The 6,115-nt window shown below is 35.0% G+C and overlaps 1 long non-coding RNA gene across 1 annotated transcript; it reads left to right on the top strand.

Annotated features, from left to right (window-relative positions):
* The first annotated feature begins 717 nt into the window (after window positions 1–717).
* LOC150051877 (uncharacterized) lies at window positions 718–5,856 on the top strand. Its single transcript, XR_016538452.1, has 2 exons — window positions 718–794; window positions 5,581–5,856. It is a non-coding gene; the product is annotated as an uncharacterized LOC150051877 (long non-coding RNA).
* Window positions 5,857–6,115: the final 259 nt, after the last annotated feature.

Below are 6,115 nucleotides of genomic sequence, written 5' to 3'. Positions count from 1 at the left end.
GCTTCAGGTTTATTCACTCCCAGTCTTGTGAGTTTCTTGACTATGAGTCTCTTCTCTTTCTTTCTCTCCCCCATTTTATAATTCATGTTACTGGGCACTTGATATAAAGAAGTTTAAGGGTGAGAAGAAGGAATTGACAAAGGGAAATAACTAAATAGATAATTCTCTTAGTAAACCACCAAAACTCGCTCAGTATCTTGACCAAACTTGTTTATCACCCTGTTTACTATATCCAGAGTAAACTTCTTCTGCTCTCACCTATACAAGTGTCTTTCCTCCTCATTAGTGTCTCAAGAAGGGGACATCTTTCATTCTACAGTTCTATTATCTTCTGCCTTACAGGAATTCACATTTGGGATAGAGAAAGAAAGAGTGAGAGTGAGATATATCACCGGTTACCCACAATTCACTGCATGAACTAGACCCATCCAGTGTCAGTTTGGGTAGTGTGACAAACACTAGCAATCTGTTGATACAAGAGGTTAAAAGAAAAGGAAGACAAGGAAAATAAACTACAGAATGTGACTAGACAGAAGGAAAGAGAAGCACATTCAAATACTGCTAGCAGTTAATAATACTGTAATGAATGTTCTAAGAACATCTCTCTGTTTGAGAGATACAAAGCCAGGCAGTGTGCTGGTAAGAAAGCATAGAGAGTTGCAAAATAGCTTTGTTATCCCTATGTGTAAATTATGTCACAATGTGAGTGTTTCCATGGTTTTCGATACCTCTTCACCTATTTCATTCCTTCAAGATGCTTATGCATGAATAATTCCTTTGAGTCATGATATTATGTGAGTTTTTCTTTTTACTTCCGGTAGCGGTTAGAGTAAAAAAATCTCAGGTTAGAGAATCATTTTTTTTGCTTATTATTCACTAACATGGGTTTATACAGAGCAGAGATTAATGTACATCTGCTTAAAATTCATAACCCGATCTTCCTTTGGCGGTCATTTAATGTGGTATGGTACCTGAATTTGTAGTATGGATTTTAGAGGAAAATAAATCTAGGTCTCAGGAGACACCCTTAGTAGGCAAAATATTCCACTAGTTATCTAGTTGTATTTATATACTTCAACAGATTTGTTTTGCACATTTATTTTTAAACATAAAATTAGGATTCCTTGCTTGATTTTACAGCCAAATTATCATATCCATACTACCGAAGGTATAATGTTCTTATTATTGAAACTATGCATCTGGAGTTGCATGTTAGATGTCTTAATGTGTATTCATGAATTATAACAGGCAGTAACAATGCATAATCTGAAACCACCTAAGATTTGAACAGATGAGCATGTTAAAGGGAATATATAAATTTCAACTAAATCAGGTATTTTACATTCATTCCACAAATTATGAGCTTTAGGTAATTGACATGGAATAATCCATTAATGTCATTCTTACAATTACAGTTAATTAAAAAATCCTCAATTTCTTCATCCTATTTACTATGCAGATTATTTTGAGAATAAATTAGAAAGCGTAGCTGGTTTAAGAAGCTAACCACTGATAAACTGTAATTCCTAAAGTCAGTCCTTGTAGAACCTGTAGTAATTGTTAACTACACATGAAGCATTTGATAGGATCATATAAAAACCAAGGTCAGTGGTAATACAGACCATGATAGACATGCCTGACAAAATATTTCTTTTGTGTTGGAAAATTATAACCAGAGTCTAAGAACTGTGGTAGGATTAATGCATAACTACGGACCTAAAATGACATTCACATTATTGATTTTGTGTAATATATTTGCACTAATTTTATGTAAATTTGGGCTTTCATGATTATTTTCTTTAAATCCTTATGTCTTATTTTGTACCAACTTTTTCTAGCAATATAAAATACGCTCAAGAGCATTTTTTTCCTTTCAAATATTTGAGTAAAATAAGGGCTATCAGAGTTCCAAAGCTTGGATAAATATTGTCTGGCAAGCAATCTGTGCCTGGTACTTGTGTGTTGAAAGGGAGAAATTGTGACAATTTATTAATTCTATTCAATTTTATGAAACTATAAGGAAGATAAAGTTATAATTTGCTCCGGATGTGAGCTCTGCATATTTTTGTGATTATATTTAAGAAATATATGAATTTTTATTTGTCTATTTTGGAGATATAGGTTATATTCATATCTGTTTTCTCAACAGCTTGTCAATTGCTATACATAGTTGCTGAGCAGGTACTATAAAATGTTTAGATTATATAAGAATAGAAAGCGGTGTTTGCAGTTGTTTTGTAACTCCTAAGCTGGCATCACACCACTTTATTTTTGCTAGTATGATTACTTGTTGACATCCTTAAAAAATAAAAGTTTAATGTGTTTTATATGAATGTTATTCTGTTAGCTCTCCACCATTTTAATAAAATACCCGAGGTAATCAATATATGAAGAGAAAGGTTTATTTTAGCTCAACACAATTGGAGCTTCCAGTTCATTTTGGTCAGCTCTAGCATTAGGCCTGTGGTAGGCAATATTCCATAGTGAGAATACTTCACTGTAAGCCAGTGAGCAAGAGAGACTGAGAGAAAAGACATGGGCTCCCATAATTCCCTTTAAGGAGAAAGCCTCCTCAAATCTCCTCACTTGTTTATACTTTTAAAGATTTCCCCTAATTATGCTACCTCGGGACCATACTTTGGCTTATGGACCTTTTAGGGGACAGTCAATGTCCATATAATAGCTGTAACAGAAACCCAAGATTAATTGGATTATCCAAAATGAAGGTTTATTATTAGTTCTATAAAGCATCTTTACCGATGGAAAGCACTCAGAGATGCAAATATACATGAGTATCAGGCACAATTGGGCACTCAATTCCATTCAAATCTTGTCTTTTTTTTTTATTTTATTTTTTGCCAGTATTGGGGCTTTCACTCTAGTCCTGGTACTATCCGTTAACTTTTCCACACAAGGCTGGCACTCAATTACTTGAGCCATACCTCTAACTTCCAGTATTATTATGACTTTTCATTCGAGATAAGAGTCTCATGGACTTTACTTCCTAGGCTTCAAACTGAAATTCTCAAATCTCAGCCTCTTGAGTACCTAGGATAACAGATGAGAGCTGCCAGTACCCCAGCCATTTATAATCATTTCCTTTGCTTTTGGAGTCCATGTGTCTTCTTCAGTCTAACTCATTTCTATCAGTAGCTAAGCCATCATTAAACCCAGATGATAAACTGGGTTTATTTTTTTTTAGGACAAGAGGCCAGTTATGAGAAAGGTCAGGTTTGTCCAGCTGGAATCAAGTGTCTAGTTCTGAACAAATGTTCTCAGTAAAGGATCATGGACATGTTCTGACAGGGGAGGTGGTTAGCATAATCATTTGCAGAACTGCATTTTGCATACTAATGTATTTGGTGAGTGGTTCACTCATCCAAAAATTATTTAAGGAGAGTTATTTTCTGTGTTCGGGATGAAATCTAGACCATTGCATATGGCAAGCAAGCATCTAACATCCATAGCCCTGAAAGCCATTTATGAAGGGGATCAGTTTTTAAATTGTTGATTTTTGTCAAATTCACCAACTATACTAATTATCAAAAGTTGCTCCAGAATATTTGATAGATCAATTAGCAGCCTTACTAAAAGTAATAATGCATACTTTTATTCACTGATACTGATACACAATGTATGTGTGTACTTGTTATGTTTGTACTCATAAATGCTAAACATAAGTATGTCTTTGCTAATGATAACTGTAGATTTAACTTAAAGGTATTTGCCCAAACCCACATATTTTAGCTGACATAGCTTACATTTTGAAAGTAAAATATGGCATACAAAAGTCTCTAAAAACTACATGAAGTAGCAAAAAGGATCACCTCACTGTGAAATTCTGACAGTTTGGTTTCTAACAAGAAGCAACAGGAGACATCAACTTGTTAGTTATTAGGAGAAAGATTCAATATCAAAGGTTGCAAGTGTCCAAGGGAGGAAGCCAGGAATGGATGCCCTCAAGGGGTAGCTGTAATTGATTCTATGAATAGACATAAATTTGGAGGTGTCAGAAGCAAACACATCCCATAATAAATAGTGGCAAGTAATTTGTACATGTAGCAAATGAGCTGTGAACTCCGCCTGCACGGATCCAAGAGCTGATACAACTGACAAAATCAAAATAGAAGTATTTTTTATTTTAATTACATGAATCAAAAATCCACATCTAAAGAAACATTGCTTTTGGAACATGTAGTGTACCTTTTGAAAGAAGAGAATGCTTGTACTATTATTAGTATGTTATTATTAGTATATCATTATGTATTATATTAATATATTAATTCATTTATATAATTAATTTATCGGTATATTACATATTTGTATATATTAGCATAATTAGTATTTTAATACCAATATTTTGCATTCCATAGTAACAACCTAAGTTGCATACTCTTTTTGAGCATTTATGATATTCTTATTAATGTTTCTAAATCATCCTGCTTATTTACTAAAATTAATTACCAAATTTCATAGATGAATTAAATCTGTCATTTAGCAAAAGTGTTTACCAATCAGTTTGGGATTGGGCAGAAGTAATATGTCATAAACTGATTTTTAATAATTTAATTTGTAAAAGATATTTCAGGTAAATGAACTTTATTTCATGACTAGATGAGGACAATTTGAATTCTCATGGATCTATCTCATACAGAAGTCCAGGTCATTCCAGTGATAAATTACAAGCTGACAACATTTTGGGTACCCCAGAATCTAATTTAGCAGCTATCCCTTCTTTATTTGTGGTAGAGAAGCATTAAAGTGTCACTACGCTGAAAATGGCCTGGATTGTGTTGGTGTTGTTCCAAAGTGTGAAAATGAACTGGATACTTCAATCTGGATTTGTGATACATTTCTCCTCTCTGGTGCTGATCTAGTTCTTATCTCTGCCTATTGAATAGATTCAGTTTCTAATTCATGAAAGAAGCTTTGCAGTTATACAGAAAAAAAAAACACTTTTTTTAAAAGTCCTATAGCTTCTCTTGCTTGCTTCAAAAATTGGAGGCGTCAAGGGTCTGCTGCTAAGATGTAGCATATAGACACTTGCTTAACCCAACTCAAAACTTCAGAGAGGCAGTCATGATGGTTATGATGTATATTTTTCTTTTCTTTTCTTTTTTTGGTCATGGGGCTTGAACTCTGGGCCTGGGCACTGTGCCTGAGCTCTTCAGCTCAAGACTACCTCCCTACCCTTGAGTCAAGCCCCACTTCCCATTTTCTAGAGGTTAATTGGAGATAAGAGTATCAGGTCCTTTTGTGCCTGTGCTGGCTTTGAACCTTGATCCTCAGATCTCAGCCTCCTGTGTCGATAGGATTGCAGGCATGAGCCACCGCACCCGGCGATGATGTATATATTTCTTACAAATTTTTCAGTTATTGTCTATGGACATTCTGCTGGAATATGACTTCAAACGGAAGTTGTGGGAGCATCATTTGTTGAGATAATAGAATAGCACCTGCTGTAAACCCAAAATTAGACTTAAGAATGAATCCTAAGGAAGCCTAGCCTCAAATCCACATTCCACTAAGTCTCTTTGTTGCTTCAGTTTGATCCTTTGTTGCTTCAATTTGATATTACAGGTAGTGACTCCCTCAGGAACTGTCTGTGGCCCAGCCCCCAACACGGGATCAGATCATGTCATGCAAAGTGCTCTTGTGAGCTAAAGTCAAACTATGGTCCATGGGAGAAGTGAACAAGCGAGAAGAACCATGGAAAACAACACAACCAAGAATCCAGATCCAAAGTTACTGCATAAAAATCTGGCACCAATTCCCTATTGTCATAGCACCACCTTTGTTGCTTGGCTGCTGGCTACAACCCTCAAGCAGTGTCCAAATACACTTTTATTGTTCAGACTTACTTTGTATATCAGTCATTTTACCATCCATGGTTTCAAAATAGCTGTACTTCCTCCTCACTTTCTACATTAGCTACAGTTCATACTTAACGTCATTTGAGGTAGAGAATCAGTAGATGCCTTTGCTTTCAAATATTGGGGCCCTTGTTGCATCCCATAATACTCTTTGGCATTAGAATCTATTTTTATATGTGATGCAAAGATACGTTTTATGCATATGATTTTATATTCCATATGCAAACCTATCAGGTTGCTTC

This window comes from Megascapheus bottae, chromosome 17 (assembly GCF_031878675.1).
Source record: "Megascapheus bottae isolate mThoBot1 chromosome 17, mThoBot2.hap1, whole genome shotgun sequence".
NCBI classification, from domain to species: Eukaryota; Metazoa; Chordata; class Mammalia; order Rodentia; family Geomyidae; genus Megascapheus; species Megascapheus bottae.
Note: the sequence above shows the minus strand (reverse complement) of the source record. Positions and strands in the feature narration are given on the sequence as shown.